At 40.4% G+C, this 27,493-nt stretch overlaps 1 long non-coding RNA gene across 4 annotated transcripts in view; it reads right to left on the reverse strand.

Moving 5' to 3' along the window:
* The window catches only part of LOC144324199 (uncharacterized), a 584,277-nt gene that overhangs the window by 110,758 nt on the left and 446,026 nt on the right, over window positions 1-27,493 (reverse strand). The gene's annotated exons all lie outside the window — the stretch shown is intronic.

Raw genomic sequence — 27,493 nt, forward strand, 5'->3', positions numbered from 1 at the left:
CTCTGTGCTCCTACACACAATGCAGTGTTCTTGTGATACGGGGCACGATGCTGCTTTAGGGAATTTCAGGGAGAGCCCTTCTCTTCTCACACTCTGCGCCCCTGCCCGAGTGCACCTGCCATGACCCAACCTGACCGCAGCTAGAGCATTTGCTCAGGGGTTGTGCAGAGTGGGGAGCGGAGGGGAAGTGCTAACAATTTGACACCTCTCGTGGTATAGACACCTTCTCCATCCTGGGCTGTGACTGCAGTTTGCTTTTTTTTTTTTTAAATAATGGGTGATGCTTGGGTTGCGGAGGTCTCACCTAAAGGATTCTGCATCTCCTGCTAGTAATATCCAGAGGCAGACATGTTTATTAGTGGGAAAAAGAAAGAAGGGAAGAAAAGATAACTAACAGGGCAAATGCACAGAGTACTGACACTAGAGAAGATGAAAGTGCAAAGACATACATTAGAAGTTGTGGCCTGGGGCACGTTCTTACTAATTTTGTTCTGTTGCTGCTTTGTTGAAGGAAACAGTTCTCCGTTTGAGCCTGGCACAGCTGAGGCCACCCAAGGGGTCAGAAGTGTCCTCGGAGAATGCGTCTCTGGGAAATGCAAAGATCTAAGTGCCACCAGCGCAGAGAAGAGTCCAGTTTGGGCCCACTCATGCTTTTCCTAACTTCGGCCTCTCCTGTGCCCGAGGAAAGGAGGCAGGAACTGGCAAAGAGCCAGTCAGTCTGCACCAGCCCACCAGCGATCCTGCCTCTGCCTGTCAACTGTCAAGGTCAAAGAGTTGGTAAGATGGGCCATCATAGTGGCTCCATGAGCAGGGCTAGCTTTCAAGCTCCACGTGTCCGCGATAGGCCCATTTCTCCAGCAGGCTGAGCACTACACTGATGCCTCATTCTCCCAAGGGGATAAACGGAGGGAAGAAGTTACAATCTCAGATGTCCATGGAAATCTCAAACTGAAGCTATTTTTCCACTAGGGGTGTGCTGCCTGGCTCCCACTGTTCTTGGTATGCTAACGGTCTCGCCTAGTATCTCCACCCTCCCTAACCACTAGTTGAGTTCAAATACCTTGACATCAGTCTCCATAACTTCAGTTTTTCTCCCTACCCAGCCTGAGAGAGAGGCTTGCCTTCCCTCCATCCTCTGTCATGATCTACAGTAATAGGTTCAAGAGGGCGGAAACTTGGTTCCAGCCTCCCTGATGCTTTGACTCACCCTCGTAAAAAGTTATTGGTGTCAGCGCTGGTCTAGCAATTGCCTCTCCCCCCCCACGCCCCTTGGCTTCTATAATTTCACTTCCCCTGCTGCACCGTACAATAAACTCTAATGAGCTCTCACATTCCTTCACCAAGCACCCGCCACCACCAAGTCAAACAAGGAGAGAAAAATAACTTCCTGCAGAAAATCCGCATGGCCGTGAAGTTCTAAGCAATTTAACCAATATACAGAAGCTCGGCCCCAGTTCACCAAAGAGGGGGAAGAGAGGAGAACAAGAGGGGTAAAAAAAAAAAAAAAAAAAAAAAAAAAAGAACACTTAAGAACTTGAGCTGAAAATAACTTTCAATATTTTGTCCTAGGATTTGTGTTATATATTCCAATATGTAGCAAGAATCATAATATATGTGACTCGTTCACAATTTTATAGTTACTTTCACCAGGAAATGAACCAACATTCCTTAGCCCCCTACTATGTGGTGGGCCCAGTTGATTATCTTATATTTTCTAAGAGTAGAAATACAGGTTTAAAATGATTTCCATCCCCCATACACATTTTCTGAATAGTTTCATCAAATATGTATATACCATAAAGACACACAGACGCAAATGCACATTTTTCCTTTCTTATCTCCTTGTACCTTTTTGGAGCTCATGCCCAGTTGGTTTCAGTTCAGAAGGGATAGGTGGTCAGCCTGGGTATGGAACTGCCACATCACCACTGTAGTAACTGCCCTCTACTGTACCCCATGCGGGAGCCTGGAAGACATTCCCAGGGAGCTGTTAGTGTGGCGCTCACGGTGGAGACCACACTTTCCCTCCTTGGGTTTCATGAACCACAATGACCCCTTGAGCACTCACTACCACTCTCTTCTAGCGACCACTGCAAGAAGAGAGAGAGTCTACACAAAAGGGCTGAGAAGTTCATATCAATACCAGTGTCAGACAGAGTTGGGCTGGGCCAACTTCCTGGAGGAAAGCTAACCAAAGAGTCACCAGGAAACCTGAAAAGGCACCAGGAAAGTTAAACCTGAAGATGAGAAAGAATTACTCAAAAGCTTTTTACAAATATCACTCTGTAAACTCTCATATACTTAATTTGCTTTCTCATGTGTCCCCTAGTAGTATTAGTCGAGAAAACCTCTTAGAACATTCTTCAAGGGTTTCCATCCTTTCAAAGGGAGAGGTGGGGAAACAGCAAGCCCAGGTAAGAGTATTCCATACGCCCTGGATAAGAAAGTAGAGCATTCTCGATAGAAGAACTAGAGACAGAGATGCAGAAGGGGAAGAGAGGTAAACCAGGAGACTTATGTTATGGACCACTTCATATGTGAGGAAGTGGGCTCAGAAGGCCAGAAACTTACCCATGAGCACAGAATAACTAAGGGGGAGAGCAAGAGCACGAACACACATTTTCTGATTTCAACTGCAATGCTGGCACATGTTTTCTGATTTCTTTTTTTTTTTTAAAGATCTTTATTCATGAGAGACATAGAGAAAGAGAGAGAGAGAGAGAGAGAGGCAGAGACACAGGCAGAGGGAGAAGCAGGCTCCATGCAGGGAGCCCGATGTAGGACTTGATCCCAGGACTCCAAGATTACGCCCTGGGCCGAAGGCAGACTCTAAACCGCTGAGCTACCCAGGTGTCCCTGTTTTCTGATTTCAACTACAATGCGACCCTTCTAAGTTGGCCTCCTGGTCTGAAATATATGCTCTAATTAATCCTTTCTTTACCTCATTCCTAGGTTCATCATAGAAAATCACTTTCCTCTAGACATCACCCATTTGAAATTTCAAGGGCTCCAGGACCACTTATAGCTGAGACTCTCTGGTGTTTCCCTTCACCACCGTGCATCTGATGGGTGATGTTCACACATACGGCACTGGAGCTCTTGGGTTTACAAAATTAGCCTTGTAGCTCTAAGGCTACCCCTTTCTTCCCATTCCTTGGTAGCCTGGGAATGCATGGGAATGGCAGTGACACTGCTTACCTACTAACTGCTCGCCTGCCTTGGTAGAAAGTCAAACCCTGATATGTACCGTCTTCCATCTGATGAAGCCCCTGCGCCTCGAGTACTTCTGGAAATCTCCAGAGTAGCTTACAGCATCAGAGCTATTCCTCGTGCCTCAGTCTCTCCAGGTACTCTATTAAACATAGCACTTGTCTTCTGGCTGCCCTATACCAATAAGGAGATATGTGGCAAAGTATTCTCTCCACCCTGTACGGCATTCTGTCAAAAGAACCCAAAGGCCATGTTCTTTGAGTGCCAATGTGTGACATGTGTTATGGTATTATATTGTGTCAGGGTCCAGACATGCATCAGGGGGTGGGACTGGGAGCAGATTCCAGGAGCAGCCACCAGGAGAACATAGGTTCCTGTCTGATGATGAAGGCGTTGGCACTGCTTCATGCTCTTACTATTCAGTGTCTTCCCCCTTAGGCTGATGCCCTTCAGCCCCATGCTGATGGATGCTGTGCATATGTCACTACATGTTACTCATTCTGTCCACCAAGTGGCCAAGCTGCCCGAGCCATGTCTAACTTCAAGCAATGGACAAAAGAAGACATTATGGTGCACTAAGATCCCCATCACACGTGATTATAAAGAGAGCAACTTTAATTTACATAAAAAGTAAGTCAAACAAAATCTCTAGTTGCTATTTTTCCTAGAATCAAATTGCTCTGATATAGTGTATAATGGATTATGACATGGAGTCATAGCTATATGATGGATTATTTCGGGGTCAGTATGTCACAATACCACAGGTAAAAGTGGTTGGCCCTTAGGAGGAAAGTAACACTGTCACCTAGCAATGCTGGCTGTCCAAAGTGGACGTGCCCAGCATCACTTTCCATTACTTTTCACTTAGTGGCTGCAATCCCATTTTGGACCACTGCCCTGACCACACTGGTGGTTTCATCACTTCTGTGCCATTCATATTAGTATCCCCAAGGCCTAAAAAACACGCCAACTCCATTCCCACCCAGTGACGGCCCAAATGCTGCTCCACCAGGAGGCATTCCCTGATGACACCAGCCCACATTCTTCATCTCATCAGCATAACGTCTATATAAAGTCTATAGCGCTCCTTGGGACAGAGACTGTACTGAATGGTATGTAATATGCATCATGTGGTTGATTAAAATGCTAAGAACGAAGAAATGTGGTGGTCATACTGGGCCTTTTTGGTCACTTAAAGTCCAGAGTTGAATTTCTCAGTTTTGCTACTTAAAAATTTCCCTTCTGCAGTGAGGAGTACAAAATTAAATTTCTCACAATCGTATTTGTAAATATATATATATACATATATATATATTTACATTGAAAGTGTTTGGACATTTTACAAATTCCTGTGTCTATCTGTAGGTGCTTTGGCAGGCTCAATATGTATTATTTTTTTGAAAAAATAAGTGTAGCTTATGCAGGAAACATAATTAACACTGATCAAGTAAAAGTTGGTATGATAATCCCAGAGTATATAAAGCCGTATCTCTCTCTCTCTATTGATCTATTTATCCATCCATCTATTTATCTAAAGAGACATCTAGTAGATTCATGACTGGAGATATTACCCACTCATGCTCTGCAGTAAAGAAAAGAAATAGAATGTTCTATAAGGTAACCAGGTAGCCTGAAAGCAAAGCAGATTCTCTGTAATGCCCATTTTCATAGAAATTTATAATGCCATATGAATCCTGGCGGTGTAATAGCTACCACCTCCTCCTTATACTTCACACTGGAGTTGCTTTTGTGTCTTTCTTCTGGGAGAGGTAAATTTGAGGGTAGTAGCCACTATTTACAGTAAAAGGCTGTTACAGTATTTTTCAAGGAACCAAAATAAGAAAACGTTATAAGCGGGGGTTGTGGTGAAAGCAAGAAACAGTGTACCTTGGGGAGCTTCTCAAGGGCTTTTAGGATTGAATAGCATCCTTGGGGGATAAAAAAAAAAATAGATGTGGGAAGAAAGTAATGAGATTTGCTTGCACCTGTTTGACTAAAAGAATAAAGGTAGTCAAACGGACGGTGATTTGTTCCGGAGGAATCCATCATCCTCCACACATACTGCGTGAGGCCTGATGTCATTCTGGGTCCCAGGCATGCGGCTCTGACCCCCACACTTCCTCACCTGAGCCTCAGGTAGAAGGAAAGCCCGTCCCGGGTTCCTGGGTCTCGCAGTTGGCTGTGTTCCGAATCGCGCTGACACTTTGGGGTCCATCGCCGACGTCCGCTGCTGTGCCTTCTTCAGTCGCGCATCCGCATCTACTGAAGCTTTACTGCACGCAAAGCAGAGTGGAGACCCAAAGGTGTCTGGAACGAGTGCGACTTTATCACAAGCTGGGGTGATTCTGTGCTACAGCAGGTGCTGTGCGGCTTAAAGGAAAAAGCAACGGGGGTGGGGAGGAGATTCGACTGTTTTGAGCATGAGAAACCACTTAACCTGAGGCTGTAACAGGTGATCAGAGGCTTCCTGGAGGAGGCAGACGGGCTCGGCTTGCAAGGAGAGCAGCATCGAGTGGCCCGGGAGCCTCGCCTGGCAGTCTGACAGCTCAGCTCACGCAGCGTTTCCCAAACTGTGGCCTGCGGCACATGTGGAAATGCTGCAGCTGTCCCCCAGCTCTTCTAGGGGAAGGGGAAGGATGGCTGCGGATCAGGGAAGGTCGGGACTCAGACTGGGAAACCCTGGATTCGTCTGATGCTCCTGGAGGCAGGACCACCCGGTGTTTCAGTGTGCTAAGGCTCACTGCGAATGGGCAACACAGGCGTGTAGGAAAGGGCATTTTCTTTTTCTTTTTCTTTTTTTTTTTTTAAATCTATCTTTCTTTTCTTTCTTTCCTTTCTTTCCTTTCTTTCCTTTCTTTCCTTTCTTTCTTATAGACACAGAGAGAGAGAGGCAGAGACACAAGAGGAGGGAGAAGCAGGCTCCATGCTGGGAGCCCGACGCGGGACTCGATCCGGGGACTCCATGATCACACCCTGGGCCAAAGGCAGGTGCTAAACCACTGAGCCACCAAGGGATCCCCGAAAGGGCATTTTCTAAATCCACATAATGCCTCCTCGTGGGGCCCTCTCCTGTGATGTCAACGAAGAAAGCCTCCGGCCAGCTCTGAGCCCACGACTTCCCTGGCATGCTCCTCACTCTGGCTCCTGGGGTGAACTTTACCCTCTAGTGCAAAATAAGCTAAAGCACTGTTTCCGCTGACCAGTGGGGCTTCAGGTGCAGAAGGGGTGAGGGCCCGCCCCACGTAACATCTGGGCACCTTCACAGCGTGCTGCTTACCAGTCAACCTCTTGGGGGCAGGTAGGAGTCGCTGCCCCTAGGCATTAATATAGCTGGGAAATATCCGTTCCCAGCACCATCAGGGGAATAAGAAAATCTGCCAAAGATTCGTTCTTTTAATTCCAGGTACCATCAGACCGAAATGCTGCACAATTCCTGTGCCGCCTCCAAATTAAGTGACTGGAGGCAATTTTCATTCTATTTTAAATTTCGGCTTTGCTCCCAATAACACAGGACATCCCTCGCTGCTCCATTACCACGGATGGTGCCCGTTTTTGACTTTGATTTCCTACTCAGCTTTTTAAGGCATCGTGTTCACGCAAGTGGACTCAAGGCCCTCAGAACTAGGTCAGGCATTTGCTGGAGGTCATTACAAGGCTACAAAATAGAGCATGCTTAATTCTGTTATTTCTGAAGATTTTTTTCTTCTCTCTCATGTGCATAGAAGACAATCAGTACTTAATTAAATTTTGGAACTGTTCCTGAAAATTTCAGACTGTCAAAGATGCATGTGACCTCCTTTCACCCGAGCCACCCAAGAGAGGTTCAGACAAAAGCATGTAAGAGGAACGAAGTGGGCTTGTCGACCAAAGACATAAGAAACTATAACGATTGTTGCGCTTCTATTTTAAACACTGATGCTTAGAGCGTTCCACCAAGAAAATCCTTAGTGCACAGAATTCATAGACGGAAGACCCAGTCATGAGTTCCAGCTTTTCATTTTTGATAGGGGCTGAGTCACTTAGCGGAGGTAACTGATCATGCGGTGATACGCCAATAAATCCTCGGGGTGGAATCCAATTAGCAGGAGCATTAGCTAGTGTTGGACAGGGAGGGGACTCTGTGGTGACCAGGTCCTGTCCTCAGTTCCCCAGTGGCTGGGTATGTGGTGAGTGACAGCTGGGAATCTCTCCTGAGAGTTTGGTGGAGGGTTAGCTCATCAAGGTTGGGCCCTGTTCCTGAAGCAACCCAAATCCACTGTCAGGCTCTAAAGAACTTTCCCCTTGCACCACTTTGGGGGACAACTCAGTGGGACCATCCCAGCTCCAGAGCTTTCTAATGGGTCAGATGAGGCCTCTGTGGATGTTGTGTTGTGGTCCAGTCACTCCTTGGGACCAACTCTGTTCTCCTCACTTCTCACGGATCTGTAGTCCTGGAACACTTGCCAATCCACTTCTTTCCAGCTAATGTCTATGTCAGGGCCTGCTTCCCAGAGAACCTCATTTGTAACAGAAGAATTCAAAGCCCCAGAGGATCTTACTGCCCCTAGCCCAGAGGTACAGTTATCCGAGAGTACACAACTGGAATTTCAGGATGTTTTTTGCACTTTCATTAAAGTTTCCTGATGGTAGAATTTTTGAAGGAAGACAAAATATTGTGTGAACAATTTAGAAAATGTCAAGAGGCAATTCCCTGGCCAGAGTTGTCAGTTCAATGGAATTCTTTCTCTCCTTCCCTTCTGGATGGCAACACGGAAATATGAACCTGACCTAAGAAATAGAAGACAATGTCTCATTATGGAAAGTTTCTTTTCAGTAAGTAAGAAGGAGTTTATCAAAGTGAGTCACATCAACAATCGACCCTGGACAGAAGTCACCTTATTAATGAAGGAGGGGGGACAATTTTTAATCTGCCTGAGATCTCTTACCCATTGATTTCACGTGATTTACCGTGGGTTTTATTCAACAAGAACTATGAGCGGTTTCTGTGCCTGCAGAGAATATTTTTATTGTGTGGTATTTGTCCCCGAATCTGCCCCACTCCATCCTGACATTAAAACACGTTTAGACACCGGCCAATATTGCTTCATCCTATCTTGACATTGTTACCCTATCCCCATAACCTCACACTGGCTGTGTCACTTAGGTCATGAAAAGATGTGAATTCATCACATTTAAGTAATGAGGAATTAGCATCACATGTAAAAAAAAAAAATAATGTAAAGCTTCTGCATGGGTTGTGCAAACCTAGGCATTGGAAGAGGGGCAAAGTGAAAAAGTCAAATGCTGAGAATTCCAGGAACTGCGGCACTGGTTTGTGCAGAGTCGTTGTTTAAACCAGCCAGTGGCTACTGTGATTATTTTGGAATCAAGACAAACTCGATTTAAGAACCAAGCAACTAAACAGAGCGTTCCTTTCTGGGGGAAAGAGTTACTAAAGAAACTCAAATACATGTTGTAAGGATGCTGCTGGACACAGAATCCCAAACAGAGCAGCTACACGTTCAAAAGAGGTAGTTCTCTCATGCTGACAGACGGCCTTCATCCGCAGAGGAAATAGATATTTCTGCCTGAAATAACAGGATCAATGAGGTCATTTAAAAATGAGGCCCCATCCCTTTGCTATTTCTTAAATTTTTTTATGCAAGTCATATTTGAATGCATTTTGTTTATTTTAAAAAAGCATATATAGTTATACTTAGGAGTATTAAGCAAAAATTAAGTGTATAGAGTAATATCCCTGCCTACACACTCTAATCCCATTTTCCTTACCAAAAATAACCACAGTTATCAACGTGGCATGTATCTTTCAAGGCTTTCTCTATGGACTTATATACATAACTTTTATTTTTATCTTGTTTTAACATAAATAAGAATCATACTGTATGGACTATTCCACATTTGCTTTAAAAAAAAAAAAAAAAAGCTTTGGCGATCTTTCCATGTCTTCTGGTACCTCCCACTGGCAGCCATTTGTATGATTTTACTTCGTCTATGTTTCTTCGTATAAACTAGCAAGTATTTTCTCCCCCTGAGGAACTTAAAATAGGAATTGATGGGATAAAAGGTATACAAATATTACAGTTTGATAGATACCACCAAACGGTCATGTCAAAAGTTCATGTCAATGTAATAGGGGCTGATTTTATCAAATCCTCCTCCCATTCTTTCCCAAGGACTACTTAGATTACTACATTATTCTACCTTTTTACTCTGTTAATATAAAGTAAGTTTCATTAGTACATTTCCAATCATTGCATATCATTGCATCCTCAGAATAAGCCTTAGCAGGTAAGGATATAGGATTTTTTGGAAGTACTGCTGAATTTAATTCATGTTTTCGCTTTATTATTTTATTTGGGGTTTTTACATCTACAGTAGAAGCAATATTATAGTGTGTATCATATAGTTTTATTCTTGTGTGCCAGGCTTGTAAACCTGGTAAGATCTCTTTAGGTAGCTTTATATTATTTTTAATGCTCTGAAAGAGCGTATAAAATATAAGAATTATCTGTTTCTTAAATTTTTGGTAGAATACGCTCTAAAACTTTCTGAGTCTAAAAGTTTTTTATAGAACCAAAACTCCGACACATTTTTTAGTAATTTATCTACTAAATTTCTAAAAATTAAAAATTTCTAATTTTTATCTGGTCAATTTCATTGGATTATTTCTAGAAGATCATCTGTTTCATCTACATTTCCAAATTTATGGAAATAATGCTGTACATAAATACTTTCACAATTTCTGAAATCCCCTGCAGCTCCAGACACTAGAAAATGCAAGGAAAAAGATTCTCCCCTGGAGCCTATGGAGGTAGCATGGCCCTGTCTACACTGTGATTTTGGCCCTGTGAAACTATAGTAGATTTTTGAGCTTCGGAAATGTAAGAAGACAAACCTGTGCTGTTTTAAGTCACAAAGTTTGTGGTGATTTGGTACAGCAGCCCAAGGAAACTAATGTAGGTGCTCACTAGACCTGTTCATAAACACTCCAGTTTTCTTCCCAAGTCCATGGGAGGGCCACACTTCTCTGTTTCTCACCGAAGTCCAGAGAGTGACCATGGGACCTGCTCTCCCCAATAAAATGTGACCAGAAGAGACATGTGTTAGTTCTGAGTGGCAGACTGAAGTACAAAATTCATCACATTCTTTTTCCTTCTGTGGTGATCAAGATTTGGTGCCCGAGTAACTATGATGAGCAGAACCTCCTAAAACCTATATTAAACATACATCAGCAAGAAGTCAATCTTTGTTGTATCAAGGCTCTGAGATTTAGGGGATGTTTGTTACTTAAGCATAACCTTGTCCATCTTGACAAACAGAGATTCTATAAATGTTGTGCTCATTTCCCAGAACCATGATGCCTCCTGTATGTACACCTGACTGCTCTCTCCAGTGTTCCTTCATATTCCTAATATTCTGGTATCTCCCACAATTCTGAACAGACTGTGGTGTACACTGTGGAATTACTGATGGAATGGCTGAGGCAGGTATCCTAAGAAATATGAAAGCTCAACTGCAACTTCCCTTCTCACACCTCTGGGTCCCACCATTCTCTTTCACTAGACAATGGTCTTTGTCTGCCAGGAGCACAGAAATCTCTCTGTCCCTCTACAATGGGCCTGAGTGATGCCAGGCTTCACAAGCTGAATCAGATGAGAAAGGGATCCAAAGCATCCAGACGTCTGTATCAGAGTCACATTCACTATAATTGGATAATTATAGACTGATACCTATGCGCTACCCCTTGACCTTCACCTACACAGCACCTTTTATCATTATTACGTGCTTGCTTCTCAAACCCAAAGATTTGCTTTTCTCTTGGAACATCCCAAAGAGGCTATCCTAACTCTCACCTCTAGCTCCCAGCATGGTAGATCAGGATTTACAGTGATTTGGCTCCCTTTAGAAGGGATTAAGGGAGCAGCACCCTGGAGCTGAGACTGTTGTAGCTAACCTGACAAACAGTGTCACCCCTCTTTCTGGACCACAGGCATCATCTCCCAAATGTACCTGCTCTTACCTAGGGCTGCATTACTCTTACAGGGGGCTGTCCTGCATCACATGATGGGAACATCTTTCTCTCCTGAAGCTATGATCTGAGATGGCCTTAGGGAGTCATGAAAAATGTCAAAAACAAGAAGCAACACGTTAGCAAGACCCTGCTTCATATTAAAGCCCTGCCTTTACTGGTGCAGAGATCTGCTAAAAGCTGTTATTTGAAATATCTGTAGATAGTTTGGATCTGTGAATAATTGCTATCCACACATCTCAAATTCTTTACAGTTTTCTGTTAGACATATCTGCATGAGGCTATAAATAGTGAAGCAATGTCGCTCACTGTATAATACAGTCTCTCTGCTTTTACAACTCATCATGAACTTCTATGTAATTTATTTTTTATTGAAGAATTCCAATTAATGGCTTCCTGGTGATTTTAAAGCCTCAAATTATCAGTCTCTGAAAACAAAGCAGAGAACATAATTATCATAAACCGAGAATTTTTCATTTTGAAGCTTATCTGTTTGTGCTAAGTATCTTGTCTGTAAGTAATTAGTGCCTTTATTTTTTTTCAGTAAAAATAATGACCATTCTATGCTACACATCCAAATTTTGTTAACTACTAGATGTACTGTATGTATTATATTTGAAAATGGACCACCTTGGACTAGTTTTAAAGTATTTCATCAAATGATAATAGCAACAACAAAATACATCTGTTTGTCAGAATAAATTATGTGGCATGTATTTAAAAAACCTATTATATCCTTTTGCTTTCTTTCTAAGAATAAAAGCTTCACAAAAATATGTACTTGCCATTTATTACCAGGGCTGCATAACAAGAAAAGACCCGTTTTATCTTCCATTTATAATTCCTAACTGCTAATCAAATTGATCAGCCAATAGCTTGGTTGTAGAGGGTCTTTCAGAAGACCATTTCAAAATGTTTTACTAGAGATAAAACAAAATTCAATGAAATTAAACCAATTTGAATGACAATGTGAACCAAACATTCCTTTAAGTATTCTGAAAACTCAAGTTTCCCTGATTTAAACACACACACACACACACACACACACACGCACGCACGCAAGCGCATGTGTACAACACATAGGGTTCTCCTAATGAAACAAGACTTGCCATATCCTGAGAGAGACGTGGCTGCCCAGGCCAAATACTGTCTGAGAGCAATTTCCCTACTAAGGCTATGAAACCGACTTGAGTCCATGTTAGGGTCAGTTTGCTTCCTCTTAAAAAAAAAAAAATTTCATTTTTTTTTCAAGTTATAAAACATGTTCCTTAAAAAAAACTTGAAAAACAGACATACATGATGTAAAGTGTCTATTTTCCCACTTTCTATAAATAAAGAGCTCATTTACCCACTTGCAACAATTTATCATGCTTATTACAGTGAAAAAAAAGAAGTACACATACAGATTTTTTTAAGGATGAAGAAATATATAAAGTTGTATCTTGTTTATTTTACCTAATATAAGCATTTCCCCATGACACAAAGTATTATTTCAAAAGAATAAACAGCTGCATATTTCATACTAGTGCTGTATATATCATAATTTAACAATTTCCTTGTGTTGGACATTTATGTCACTTCTAAACTTCTCTCTCTGATAAATAATGATGCAATAAATTATGTCTATATGTAATTTTTTAAAGACATCTCTTATTATTTCCTTAGGACATAATCTTAAAGAACTACTAATCGAGTCATAGGTTTGAAAATTTTAAAGCTCTTTGTTATGTTAAAAATCAGCTGTGTGGAAAGACTGTGACACTTTATGTTGCTATATCACTGAATGAGCAAGCCCTTTGCCTACACTCTTCACCATGGTGAATAATATAACACCACGGCTTCCACGTATGCTGACTTAATAACAAAATGTGGGATTTTATAATTTTTTGTATATTTTTGATGAGTTATACGGTTAAATACCTTTAATATACTTATTCTCCATCCGTCCCTCCCTCCTTCTCTCTCTTTATATACGTATGCTTATTTATATTTACTTTTCCCGTATTTTGAAGAGGCGAGTTTAAGATTTTTTTTCTCATCCATTTTTAAGAGATTACATAGTAAGTATGCCTTTTGTTTTGCATAATTATTACAAAAATTGTACCACAATATGTCACTTGTCTTTCAATTTCATTTTTGTTTTTAGCATATAAATACTTTTTGACTTCTCTAATTGGTTTTGTGTGTGTGTGTGTGTGTGTGTATTTGTGTTTAAGAAGGCTTTCTGCCCAGCATGGAGCCCAAAACAGGGCTTGAACACACACCCTGAGATCAAGACCTGAGCTGAGATCAAGAGTCAGGCATTCAACCCACTGAGCCACCCAGGCATCCCTATAATTGTTTTTATACTTAAAGTCTTTTCCTAATAAATATATGATAAATATCTACTTACATGTTCTTTAATTCATATTCTAGGGATGCCTGGGTGGCTCAGCAGTTCAGCATCTGCCTTCCGCCCAGGGCATGATCCTGGAGTCCTGGGATTGAGTCCCTCATTGGACTCCTGCATGGAGCCTGCTTCTCCCTCTGCCTGTGTCTCTGCCTCTCTCTCTCTCATGAATAAATAAAATATTTTTAAAAATAATTCATATTCTAAAATGTATTCTCTTTAAACTATTAATGATTTATTTTAGTTATAAAGGAAGAGGTAATGTTTTAAGTTTATATCTCCAAATTGTAAAGCAGTTTTTCTAATACCATTTACTGATCAACCACTTCCTTCTCTGGAGATTTGTGATATTTTATATATCGCACCCTACACTTTCATAGATTGGTCTAGCTTGTGGCTCCCTACTTTACTCCACATATCTACCTGCTACACTATTTTGATGATTCTAGTTTAGTAGATTTCACTGTCAAAGAATTATCATCTCTTTACTCTTCCTTTACAAAAGATATTGTATATTTTTTTACTATTTTTTCTTTTCCCATTTTTTTAAAGATCTATTTATTTATTTGAGAGAGAGAGCGAGAGCACATGAGCATGGAGAGAGGCCGAGAGAGAGAGAAGCAGACTCCAGGCTGAGCATGGATCCCCCATGGGGCTTGATCTCACAACCCTGAGATTGTGCCCTGAGCTGAAATCAAGAGTTGGAGACTTAACCAACTGAGTCACCCAGGTGCCCCATCTTTCTCATATTAATTTTGCAATCATAAATCTGTTAAATTAAATAAAATAATATTCTTGAAACTACACTAAGTTGATTTTTAAAACTGGGAAAAATGGACACCTTTATAATAATTAGCCTTCCCATTCATAAGTTGTATCTTCAGACTAATTATTTTGACATCTCAGCACAGTTTTATGGTTTCATTCATATAGTTCCCCCCTTTACCCTGTTCTCTATTGAATTCCCAGTGTCAGCAAATTCCCAGCCTACAGAGCTCATACAATCATTATTTGTTGACCGAAGTAACAATTTGTCAGGTCAAGCCCTTACTCCACCGCTGACTAGCTCTGTGATGTGGAATGAGCACCTTAATATCTTATGATCTCAGTTTTCTCAACTGTAAAATGGTGAACCAACTGTATCCACCTAATATAGTTAACGTGGAAGTGAACACAGGATCAACTCATCAACTTAAAAGAACTTACATAACTTAAGCCTCAGTAAATATCAATGACTATTATAGTTACTTGGGAAGTGTGTTACAGGAAAAATCAATAGAACTGCAGCCAGAGATGGAAGCACAGAAAAAATGAGGAACCGATCACGACTCCCAATATTTTAAGGCTGATTTATATAGAAAAGTTAAAAAATAACTATTAATTGTGACTGATAAGTATTTGTCTTTGGATCCCGTAAGAACCAGAACTGGCTTAGAAGCAAGGCTTGTGCACCTGGGGGATGTGTGCAAGTTGGGAAGGAGTTTGACATGACCAGAGCCCAGGATGATCGCCAGGCCACAGGGAAGCCACTCCGGCAAGCATTGGAAGTAACCACCACAAGTAAAATGGAAGGAACATGACAGAGAAGTATCTCTGGAAAAAAAGAGAATATGTTAAACTCATCCTCCTCAGCTCAAATACAAACCATATTTACCCCCACAAAGTGGGAAATTAAGGAAATTATCCAAATAATTCATATCCTTTTCCAAAAACAGCCCTGTGCCTGGCCTCCACTGGTATGAACACAGTATACTTAGATATTTGAGCTCAACTGCCCAGCTGGATAATAGTTTCCATTCTCCACTTCAGTGCTCTGTAGACCCAGCCATAGTGTTTTTAAAAAGCCAAGGACTAACTTTAGCCACTGGTCCTGCTTTCAATAAAGCCTTATTTTAATAGAAACACTGTGTCTCTCTTCCAAGTCCCCACCTTTTTTAGGCAGCTTGCCAGCTGAAGGCAAAAAGAGAATTCTAGCACATTGTCCCCAAATTCCAGGCAGATCACAAAAATAAACTGTCCCAGAATGTATTCCTTTTAAGAAAAATTGCTTATTCAAGGCTTGCTTTTCGTGTTTGCCTTCCTTCTTCCCTTTCCAGACACTTTTTCTTCTAACATCATGCTGTAAAGTTGCCATCTGTCTCAAACACATACATACACAAAAGGGAAATCCACTTACAATGAGTACTGGAAAGAAGAAAAATAAGTTGGTTACAAGTGGGTGTTCTGTAGCACAGGACTTTTCCAACCCAGTGGCCAAAATGTGAATTACCTCCCAGTCAATAGTCTCCTAGTTTGGTTTTCAAGACAAAAGTAAAAATAAATTTTAAAAAGTTGGCTTTTCGTTTTTTGTGTTTTTTTTTTCTTTTAGATTTACTGTTGCACAATATTCCCAAAGGAAGACTTGATTTTTACAATTCCTAAAATCCAGAAACGCAAGACACTGCCAAAGATTACAGGTTGATTGAAAATTGCCAAGTTTGCATCTGAGGATGCCCTGAACCAGAATTGCCTGGGACACTTGTTCAAGTGCATCTCTTTACTGCATAAATTGGATAGTATCATTCTTTTGTTAAAAAAAAAACACTTGATAGTTGCCCATTCAGTCAGAAATCCACATTCAGATTTCCCACTCCTGCCCACAGACACAGGACATGCCCAGGTCCCTCTCCACCATGATACTTTATGGGCTGGCCTTCTTCCCTCATCCACTCTCTTGCCAACCTCCTCCTTCTTGGTGGTGCTCATTCACATGCAGGATGTTCCTGTCTCGGGGTCTTTGCACGAGCTCTTCCCTCTGCTTATTCCCTCACATCTCCAAACGACAGGTTCTTCCTCCCTATTTGAATCTTTGAACAGCCATCACTGTCCATATTAGCAAAGGCAGTCCCACGTAACCACGTATCCATTTATTATACCTTATTTTTCATCTCATTTATCAATCTCCTGGTTTAACTTATCAGTTTATCAGTTATTTCCCTGCTCTCTCTCTCTCTCTCTCTCACACACATACACACACACACACACACACGTACACGTATGTTTGACTCAAAGCTTCACAAAGGCAGTAACTTGTCTGTCTTATTCAAAACCTGTTGTCAATAAAAAGTGGCTTATTTGGCACCATCTCAAACCAAAGCAGTTCCTATCTGGGAGTAGGGGCCTAGGGACCTGAATTTTAAATACTCTCTTAGATTACTTCAGAGTCCTTTAATGTTTCAAAAGTCCAGATAATAAATAATTTAGCCAGGGCTGGACAGGCACACTTGACTTCGCGTGACATGCTTTCCACTGCACCAAGCTGCAGTTTTAAAATTGCTCGTCTATTTCAAACAGCTGCTTTAGCAGGGAAGTCATTTGGAGATTCATGCTGGGCTTTCACTGTAGATGCAGATTAAGTGGTACCTTAAACTGCTTTCCTAAAATTCAATATTTCTGTCTCTAGTGTAGGCTTGGTCTTTGATGGGAAGCCTCAGAATTATTTGTGCAGATCAAGGGAGAGAACATTCTACAAAGAGCTGGGACTCATTCTCAGCTGACTCACTGACTGCTTATGGGACCTTGGGCAATTTTATTAATTTCTCTGGGTCTCATCATCCCTATCTGCAGAGTGAGGGTGTTGAGTTCGATTATCTCTACAGTCCCTCCACATTCAAATATTTTATGATGCCAAGTCATCCCAATTAATGCAAAAAGAGCCCCTGCAGTTGTATTCAGTATTATGAAAGGAACTGTGAACAGCCCAGCATTCATGCCATGCAGCCCAGGCCAACCACAATCACCCAACTCTGGTCTAATTCTTAGCATCTTGTCTTGTGTCAGAAAGACAAGAAAATATCCCATGCACACTGAAAAAAAAAATGCATTTGTGCTACTTCCATCTGATTCCACTTAGATACCAGTAAGAGATGTTTGGTTGGGCACCTGGTAGGATGTACAACAGTTCTGTTTGTTAGAAAATTCTAACATCTGTCAATGACCCAAATAGAATGAAAGAATGCTCCTCTGCCCTTCATCTTATATGCACACATGCATGTGCGCATGCATGCACACTCATTTTAGAAAGGCCTAACAGGAATCCCCTATTGTTCTTCTGAGGGACGCTAAAGCCAGAGTCAAGCTTCATGTTTTCACTTGAAAAAAAAAAAAAAAAAAGCGTGGAATAAAATCATCCTGATGTTTCTAAAGGAAAGAGGAGGGTTGTCTTTATTTGCCAGAACTGGCACAAGGCAGTCCCTGATAGTCACTGCCAGGAAGTTCTTTAAAATAGAAGCCAACTGGTGTACAATGGATGGGGGAATGTTTTGGGCAAGGAGAGAGGGTGGCAGGGTGCTAATGGAAGGTACACGAGAAGCTGATGAATGAGTAAAGCTAGGACTAGGCTATCACATTCCGAAAGCAGGCAGCACAGATCATTTTGGTTATATATACCAAGGAGAAGGGTTTGGAAAAATAGGGGGGAAAAAGGCACTGCAGTAGAATTTTTCTTACGTAAACTTTTAGAAATTTGATTCTCCATCTTGGTTGTGATTCCTTTCTGGTCTCCAGTCCTTATAACATATTCTACCCATGGCACCTGAGATTGCTCCAATTTAGAAAGAAAACATATCACCTAATGAATTACCAGTCCACTTCCCTTTCAGTGTCACTCTACATTTAAATTGTAGATAATTTATATGTACGAATGCAAGCATAAGATTCATGAGGTGTGAGTGTAAGCACACTACCTGACTTCTTAAGCCTCAGGCACAAATCAGTCTTTTTTAAGCCTCACTTCTTGTATAAACAATAACCAATGGAACCATGTTCTATGGTAAAATATATGAATTATCAAGTGCTTTGTGTAGGTGCTCCTGTCTATCTTCTGATACCTGTGGATCTCAGCTGGGAGAAAGAGGAGGACTTGCCATAAATTTGATAAGGCCTCACCACCTAATGAAGAATAGTAGGCCTTATTTGTTCAATAAACAAGCAGTGGTATTGGGAAACAGACCTGGATCTCACTTTCTCCAACCTACAAATGTGTTCTCCCTCATAAAACTTTACCAAGTCGTTGACAGTTAGCCACAACGTAGATACAAGGTTCCGTTAAGACATTGTATACTTTTCAATTTCAACAGCTCACATTGTAGATGTGATCAAAAGAGTCTGTAAAAGCTATTTAAAAGACTGAAAGCATTATACAACAGTGCAAAATGTTATCCAGAGAAAAATGACCACTAAAGATTAGAAAGGGAATTATTATGGCTAGCAACTAAGACAAGGAAATCCATTGCTCATTACCAGACAGTAGGAGATTTTCCTCCATCAGTCCTACAGGGTAAACTACTAATGTTTAAAACATACAAGTAAAAACTGCATGAAGATCTCATAATTTCAGAGTATTCTTCGCCATGGCCTTTAGAGGCACTGTCCCAAGAAGTCGCCTTCTGCAGGAGCTACATGTTATCAATGCTATGTTAATGGACCTTGCTAATTCATTGGGTCCTCTTAAACACCACATCTTCAGGTTGAAAGGGAACCATCCAAGGAGCCAGAAGGCTCTAATTTCTGATAGTTGTTCTTTGTGATTTGGTAATACCAAGCAAGGTGAGAGAAGATGGGTAGTAAACAGATCCAGAATTTTCTAGGAGGACAGTCTAAACAAGGCTCTAAGAAAAAGTCACTGAAAATGTCAGTCTAGCCAGCAGAGAAAGGTTCAGGGAGCAGCAAAGGCATGGCATATACTTTTTCATCTATTCAATCTGACCCTGGGCCCACTGCCATAATCTTTTTTAAGGTTAGTGGTGGGAAGGCTGCCGCCTGAATGTTTGCAGAGGTCTCTAACATCCTCCCCTGAAGAACCCTAAACCTCAGGCACTATTTCAGAGGAAATGGACAGCACAAAACACAGGCAGAAAATTAGCCACAGCAGACCCTGGATCTAAATAAGTTCCACTAGCCTTTCTGAAATCACTTAAAGGATGGAGTTGTCAGAGGTGGTAAAGGGGCCAAATGTAGAGTGTGTGTGTGTGTGTGTGTGTGTGTGTGTGTGTGTGTACGCATAAGTATGTGTATTTTTCCCCCAATGTGGACCTTTGCCCAAATATTTTAATAGGTGCAGCACCAAAAAAAAAAAAAAAAAAAAAGGAAGAAGGGCAAAAAAAAGGGAAAAAATCTAACTATTTAGCTAAGCAATTTAAAAATTCTTTACAAAAAAAAATAATAAAAAGAAAGACTTTAACAAAATTGCAGCTATAGCAGGTCTGTGAGGGTAACTTAGTAAAATACTCAGTGGATGGCTGCAAACCTCTAATGGAAAGTCGTATAAGTGGCTGAGGCCAAAGTAGGCATTAATTACAATGAAAAATCAGTTTAGAGTAGGCCACAACTAAATTGGAAGCTGGTCCTCTAGGTAAAACAAAGAAAGTGAACAGCAGCCTCAGATTTGATTACATGGCAATACAAGAAAAATGTGCTGTATGTTGTCTATTATTAAAGCTGCTTTGAGGCCCTGTGTTGGGTGCCTCAGGGATTTTAATAAAAAATTAGTAATAGGACTGCTGCCCTGGCTCACTGTGGCTTTTTGGAGTATTTGTGGGTTCAGGGCTGGTCCTGCAGTGCAAATTAAGTCATTTCAGACAAGCATTCTCAGAAAGTGTTATGTGATAGCAAAGTTCAAATACTGCACTTTGGCTCTAAAAGGACACAGCCCCCCACTGGAGGCTGATTCGGAGTTTCAAAGAAATAATAAAATTTCATCATCAGGAGGAGGAGGGGGAAATAAAAAGAAAGTGGAAAAAAAGAAAAAAGAAAAGAAGCAACTGGTTGTTTTGTGTGTATCTTTGATTGCTCTTGCCAATTACTAGTCTTGGTATATAAACTATATGAGTGCATAAAATATTGCCAACGAGTGAGTTAATGGCAGGGAAGGCAACTGTTAACCTGGGATTTTTCTTTCTTTCTTTCTTTCTTTCTTTCTTTCTTTCTTTCTTTCTTTCTTTCTTTTTTTGTCTTACAAATGTTAACTCTATAACTCTTTTTATATTGATGTAGTGATATTAATAATATTGTCTTTATTACTAATATTACCACTGGGTCCATGGCACGACCGTATATATCCTAGCCATGAAACATTAACAAAAGTTCACCCTGATTAAGAAACCAAGCCTATAAATCTACATTCTTTCAAAGATGAAAATGTCTGGGGCAAATTATTTTCTATAAGACAGTTACGTGAAAAAGATACTTCCCAGTTTTTCCTAGGTATACTATAGACATGATGATTGGCATTTGTTCCTGAGATAAATAGTCTTTGGTCTTAGAAACCTGATAAATGTCATACAGGTTCGATAAACTGAGATTGCCTGGGTAGGGGGTGCATGTCCCACCTGTACCCTTGCCCAAATATCTGAATAAGCCCAACAAGGGAGACAGAATGAAGTGCTGATGTATGATGGAAATAAGAGGTGTGTACCTGTGTAAGCACGAGTGTCTGTGGGTATGGGTGTGGTAGTAGAGACAGAGGACTTTGAGTGAGAAAGAAAATAAACTTTTGTCTACGTTATTAAAAAATGTTTTGTCATAATGTTTTTAAGTTTAATAAATAAAGGAAATCCTAAACATCATCAAATAATATCTAGTTCTAGAACTTGCCTAATCTGTTGGCAGAGGATCTGGTATATAATTTGACAGCTTTCAAGAAGTTCTAGGAAATCCCAGTTGTGCCCAACCATCTTCTTCCTCTACCTGATGGCCAATACCCGAAATTATAGGAGTTAGAGAGCTACACCTTGAAGTTAACATGTTGAGTGCTATTAAAATGCAGATTTTCCTGCAAAAAATCTTTTAACCGTGGAATACATGAGGAAACAGAAAGTACAGAGAAAGAACAATGGACCTATGAGATAGGGGATTGGTGGGAGAAGACTGGAAATAAACTTTATGGACGCAATGACTTCTCTAAGGGTCATCTCTCAGGGCCTCAGACAGTCTCTATGGAATCATAGAATAGCTATCTTCTTCTGAAAACACATACCAGAAGATGGAAGGTGCCCTTCAAACAGGAAAGGACCATGACTTCAGACCACAGGGGTCACGCAGACTTAAAAAGCGTTCTCCGTTCAGACCTATGGCAAATATCCGTTGAGCATTTACAAGGTGTCAAACATTGTTCAAACTTCACACAATTCCCTTTGTAATCATCCCCAGGTTCCCAATGGTGCAAGTCTCAGAAAATTTTCCCAAACCGTTGAAAAAGTGGGGCCGAAAACTAAACAAAGGCCAAGAGAGGATAAATGCCTGTGCAACGCAGAAAAGATGCTAAGAGAATCATAGTTTGGTTCAAGCACAAAAAGACCTGATAATACTGACGTGCATTCAAAGTTGTCAGCTGGAAAATGCCAACAGGTGGCTTCAGTTCTTCCAGCCTTTGGTTTGGGTGATCATATTTCTTTTCTGATTATATTTAAGAAACAAAAACCTCAATGGCAGTGATTAATGTGTTGTACTCCAGCAACAGCACCAGTTTCAAAACAAACTATGCAGTATCATCTTGTCTGATAACACATTACATCGTCTTAAATATTTTCAAAGTAGGGTACTCAGTTTTTCAGAAGTTATATAATCGTGATAAGGATATTTCAAATGTATGTCTTGTTCAATAACAAGCAGGCTACTGAGTTATGAAATCCATATATATATGGAATATATATATATATATATATATATATATATATATATATATATCCAGGAATCTCAGAATGGAAAAAAATCACATATTGAGATTTAAAGCAATGATAGACTATTTCTGTTTATACATATATATATATATTTATATTTTAAAGACTATTTTTAAAGCTGGTCCTTTCAAAGTGAAATTTGTTCCATAATTCCTTATACACAGAAGACCTTAAAAAGTAGAACTTTCCAAACTGGATATGTTTTTTCAGTGCTTATGACTCCTTCCTAGACCTGTGCCATCTGCACAAAACCTTCATGCAAGGATTTGCGTAAGTTCACAGGTGCTCAGTATTTAAATAACAAGTGTACATATTCCAATATTATGCAATTATTGTTATGTGGAAGTCAAAAATACTCATTGAAATTTAAATTGAATTCACTGACTCTATTGCTGTCTCCAGATGAGTTTGGAAAAAATACATTTTCTACCCATGTGAAAAATGATAAAAACATCTAATATAACTCCCTCCCCTGCAGAATTCGAATTGTGAAACTGTAAAATTTAAACTTTTATTATGCCCTATGGGGAGGGAAAGATGTACAGAATTCAAGTCTTTGAGTCTTCAACCAGCCCCAAAAGGCAAAGACCATGTCCATCTTAGATCTTATTCAGAACTGAATTCCCATTACTCATGATAGTATCTAGCAGTGTCAATAAATAAATATTTGCTGACTGGCTGATGGCAATGTCAGAAACATCCTAGTAACACTACTAAACGTGAAAAGATGACCATTCCTAGCACTTACAAACCTCGGGGTATATATAAAGGCAATCTTTATATGTCAAGTTTCCTCTTAGAACAGTCTTTGGAGTCAACATGGTTTTGTGTGTATGTGTGTGTGTGCATGTGCATATGTGTTTATCCTTCAGTTTGGCTTTTAGGAATATAGCCCAGTCCTTCTCTTCAAGACATTCATCATCCACTGGGTGATCAAGACAACCCCAATAACAAAACAATATCATAGCACAGTGCCATAGTACAAGTAGCAACACAGTCTAATGGAAACACAAGCAGCACAGTGTTTTCTCTATGCTTCCTAATGATGTAGGACTGGAACTGGGATGAAAACTGAGGCCCAGCTCCAACTGAACTTGCCAATGAGGAGTCACAGCAAACTTTTATTAGCAGTTTCAGAAAAGGGGTTAAGAAGATGCCAGGAGCAGAAGGTTGAAAAGTGAAAAAAGTACTTGTGAGTTATGAACAGACTTGTTTTCAAAAAAGCGTTGTTGAGTAGGAAGGAATCTGGAGAGACTGGGTGTTCACATGAGGAAGATGGGTGGCCACTCAAATTGAAGATGCAAGAAAGAGATAAGAATACCTGATAGAGCCATGGTCCAGGATGCAGGATACAGTCTCCAGGAATTAGTCTTAATTGGAGTTTCTATAACTTTTTCTAAATCAATAGGGAAGGAGTAAGAAAGGACAAAGATACAAATAAACATGGAACTCAATGGAAAAGGAAGTTGGAAGCACTGCTACCTAATAAAAATAATAATAGCTCCAATTGAGGATCTACTGCATTCTGAACTCTTTGATCGTATCATGTCATTGAGTTTTCCTGACAAATCCTATGAAGTTAGCAAGGTTTTCAAAATAAAGAAATGAAAGTTTAGAAGGACTAAGTCAAGGGTCAAAGTCACACAGATGGTAATTGGTGAAGCCAAGATTCTGATTTAGCGAAGTCCAGAGTCCATCATTCTTCCACCATACCAGGCCAACATCCGTGACCTTGCTTTTCTTTATGAAGGTAGCAGGCAAACTACACACTAAAAGAAAGAAGACTAAAAAGACTAAGACTTGATAGTTTAAACAAATAATAAAATATCAGAAAAAAAATAGAAATGGTAGACCTGCCATTAAAAAGTTATTTTCAACAGCTTTAAAAGTTCAGTTACGGTTGAAAATCATTAATTTTTATCAAAATCACAAGATTCCTCAAAATTAGGGGGATGAAGTAATTAATAAACTGAAGGTTTGAGATAAAATGTAGCTGAAATGATTTACTGCTGTGCCCACGTCAGATGCGAAGAAGTGATTACAAAAGGGAGGTGAAGGATGAGTACAAAGATGAAAAGATCTTGATGAGGGGAAAGGACATGAAGACATGGGAGGGATGAACTATAGATGGACCCAGAAAGGAGAAGCTCAGATTAGCTGGTTGAAGTGGATAAATAGTAACATTGTAATCAGAGCCACTGAGATGAATTGCTAAAGGATTGAGGGAGGGGGAAAGATAACGGGGAGAAAAGAATACCAAGGAAATAAAATCACTAGCAGATTAGTACATTACCATGATGCAGTTTGGGTAGACCTAGGATAATGCAGGAGACTAGTTAGACAGGAAAACCCAGAATCCTAAAGGAAATTGAATAAATTACTTGAAGATCGATAAGTACATATGGGAAAGATACATGGATAGATGGATGGATGGATGGATGGACAGAGGGAGAATGAGTATGTACCTCAGAAAAGGAGATTGGTTGAGCAAAATAAGTGCATTGTCTTAATATACCAAAATGAACAGACCAATTATGCCACAACTTGTTTGTTTCACATATGAAACATATGTTTCACATATCCTCCTAGAGGATAATAGGTTGGGGACAACCAAAATTAAAATGCAGCCCACATAAATACATCAACAAAGTACAATAATAGTAATTTTCTTTACATAGTGGTATTATATGATTATTTCTTCTTTGTACTTTCCTATACAGCCCAAATGTTCTGTAGTGAACATATGTTAATATATTACTTGTAATATGAAATACTATAATGTATTTTAAAGAAACATGTATTATATCACACCGTAGCAATAAAAAACACTACAAACTTTAAGATTTATTTTTTATTTTAGAGAGAGAGAGCACAAGTGGGAGGGGTAGGGAGAAGGAGAGAGAATCTCAAAAGGACTCCACACTGAATGTAGAGACCTAAGCAGGGCTCGATCTTATGACCCTGAGATCATGACCTGTGCTGAAATCAAGAGTTGGATGCTTACCCGACTGTACCACCCACGTGCCCCAAGACACTGCAAATTATAAGCACGTTTTAGGTCTTATTGGAAGGCCTGGAAATTTTTTGTTTAAATATATATAAGACCTATATAAATGTATATATAAATATATATATAAATCACATATGTGTGTATATTATACACATACATATACACATATACATTGTTCTACACATACCCACATGCGTGTGTGTGTGTGTGTACTTAGGTTTAAACACAAAGGACACAAACACACATTATCCTCCAGGAAAGGAGTAAACGTTAACTACTATACTATTAACACTACTATAACAGTAACAAAAAATTTAACCCTGAGAAATTGAACTAATTGAATTAAAAATTGAACTAAGTATCAGAATTTCTCTCTCAAATTCTGTGGGTGAGTGGCCAGTTTTCGTTAAGGAATAAATACATCCATATTGCCTGATGGTGTCAATGCGGAGCTAGATCTATGTAAGCCTTCTAAATGTAACCAATCTATTTGCCTCTCTTTGGATCCACACACTACAGGCTGGGGCCCTATTTTCTTGTGCCTCTTGTAGGGGATTTTGGAGGATTTTGGACTATAGCACCCATTCCACTGACTTTCTGCACACTGCTCTCCAGAAAGGCATGCTCAGGGACATGAGGGTATAAAGGATTCAGACACAGAATAAGGCCTTTCTCCCTTGTGACAGATTCCACTTTGTTTTAAAAACCAGTCTATAAAAGGGAAAAGGAAGTCCCCTTTTGTTTGCAGGAGGGTTCCTGAAAACGTAGCCTGGAAAGATTGTTCAGCCCTACTCAGGATGCTCAGCCCCATGACGGGCACCCTGATTGGTTCTACTTTTACATCTTTAAAGATGAGATAGTATTGTTTCTTCCACAAAGATTCCTCTGCATGTGCTAGTATCAATAAACACTTCGATCAAGGCACGTTTTCTAAGTCAATAATTGACATCACATATATGATTTTAAACCAGAGTGAATTATTTTGCACAGTAATACAGTGAGGAGCTGGAAACATGGACAGGGAACCAAACATGAACTCAAACTTTTAAGAAATTTAGGATCGAGGGGTACCTGGGTGGCTCAGTCAGTTAAGCATCTGGCTTGGGATCAAGTCATGATCCCAGGGACCTGGGATGGAGCCCAGCGTCAGGCTCCCTGCTTGGTGGGGAGTCTGCTTCTCCCTCTCCTTCTGCTGTTCCCCCAGCTGTGCTCTCTCTCTCTCTCGTCAAATAAATAAATAAAATATTTTTTTAAAAAAAGCAATTTATGATCAACATTAAATAGAGGTCACAACATGCCACCAACCCCATTCCTTCATATGCTAACCCACTGAAAATAAAGATTTTTAGATCTTCCCAAAACTGTTCACACAACTTCCTTCCAATGTCACCTGAAAGGAGGGAAAAGCGTGCATGAACAACTTCACGGGTGAACCACCTTTATGTACACTTTCTAGTCTCGCTTGTCCACCCTGCCACACAACCCCCTGTTCACAGGTACCTCAGCAAAAAAGCCTTGCAAAATCATTTATTTGAAACCCTACTTATTTTTTCCTGTATCATCATTCATTTGAACCAAAGTGTCTGCTCTTATTACCACCCCAACTACTACTGATGAACAAAAAGAGGGCTTGAATTTCTTGAGTCTTGAGATTTTCACCTCTCTTAAACATATACTAAAGACCTCCTTAGTCAATATTTTCACAGACAGTTGTAATTAATCCAGGTTTTACTTAAGCTAACAAATGACTCTCCTTCACAATAAGCAGTGCAAGCTGATTCACGAATTTGCTAATGTCCCCCAGGTTGCTGACAGAGCCCATGGTTGCAGAGTAAAGGGGTGTGGTGTAATCAGAAATGTATTTGGTCTTTGTCTGGGGGTCCTGGAACAAAGCTCCTAAACCCCTTTCCTGAGTGATAGGACTCCTAAGGAGATCCCTCTGAGCACACCTAAATTTATGCTAATGAGGTGACTTAGGATGGGGCCCCTAGATAGCCTCAGGATGAGGCTGGTCACAGGAGGCCCAGTGATTACAGGGCTGGAGCTTTCAGCCCTACGCAGAGACCTCTGCAAAGGGGAAGGAGGGCTGGAAACAATCAGATTTGATTGGCTTTTAGGTTGGTTGTAGCATCCACATG

The sequence above is a fragment of the Canis aureus genome, chromosome 11 (genome assembly GCF_053574225.1).
Source record: "Canis aureus isolate CA01 chromosome 11, VMU_Caureus_v.1.0, whole genome shotgun sequence".
Lineage (NCBI taxonomy): Eukaryota > Metazoa > Chordata > Mammalia > Carnivora > Canidae > Canis > Canis aureus.